At 49.9% G+C, this 829-nt stretch overlaps 1 protein-coding gene across 1 annotated transcript in view; it reads right to left on the bottom strand.

Moving 5' to 3' along the window:
- TMPRSS9 (transmembrane protease, serine 9) overlaps positions 1-829 on the bottom strand; it is a 24,484-nt gene that overhangs the window by 20,015 nt on the left and 3,640 nt on the right. The gene's annotated exons all lie outside the window — the stretch shown is intronic.

The following is an 829-nucleotide window of genomic DNA, read 5'->3' as shown; positions in this document are numbered from 1 at the left end:
GCTGGGTGTGGTGGTGCATGCCTGTAGTCCTAGCTACTCAGGAGGCTGAGGCAGGAGAATCGCCTGAACCCGGAGGTGGAGGCTGCAGTAAGCACAGTTCGTATCACTGCACTCCAGCCTGGGCAACAAGAGTGAAACTCCATCTCAAAAAAAAAAAAAAATCGCAGTAGCACTGATGATGGGTTATAAATATATCTTAGCAAGCAGTGGAATTCATGAATACAGAATCAGAGAATAATGCAGACCCACTGTGTTTTTCTGCATTATTATTATTTTATTATTATTATTTTTTGAGACAGAGTCTCCCACTGTCACCCAGGCTGGAGTCCAGTGGTGCAATCTTGGCTCACTGCAACCTCTGCTTCCCGGGTTCAAGCAATTCTCAGCCTCCGGAGTAGCTGGAATTACAGGCGCTCACCACCGTGCCTGGCTATTTTTTTTTTTTTTTTTTTTGAGACAGAGTCTCGCTCTGTCACCCAGGCTGGAGTGCAGTAGCACAATCTCGGCTCACTGCAAGCTCCGCCTCCCGGGTTTACGCCATTCTTCTGCCTCAGTCTCCCGCGTAGCTGGGACTACAGGTGCCCGCCACCACACCCGGCTAATTTTTTGTGTTTTTTAGTAGAGATGGGGTTTCACCATGTTGGCCAGGATGGTCTCGTGATCCGCCCGTCTCGGCCTCCCAAAGTGCTGGGACTACAGGCGTGAGCCACCACGCCCGGCCCAAGGCTAATTTTTTTTGTTGTTGTAGTTGTATTTTTTAGTACAGACGGGGTTTCACTGCGTTGGCCAGGATGGTCTCGATCTCCTGACCTCATGATCCACCCACCTC

The sequence above is a fragment of the Mandrillus leucophaeus genome, unplaced genomic scaffold (assembly GCF_000951045.1).
Source record: "Mandrillus leucophaeus isolate KB7577 unplaced genomic scaffold, Mleu.le_1.0 Scaffold54, whole genome shotgun sequence".
Lineage (NCBI taxonomy): Eukaryota > Metazoa > Chordata > Mammalia > Primates > Cercopithecidae > Mandrillus > Mandrillus leucophaeus.
This window is presented reverse-complemented; position numbering and strand designations above follow the sequence as displayed.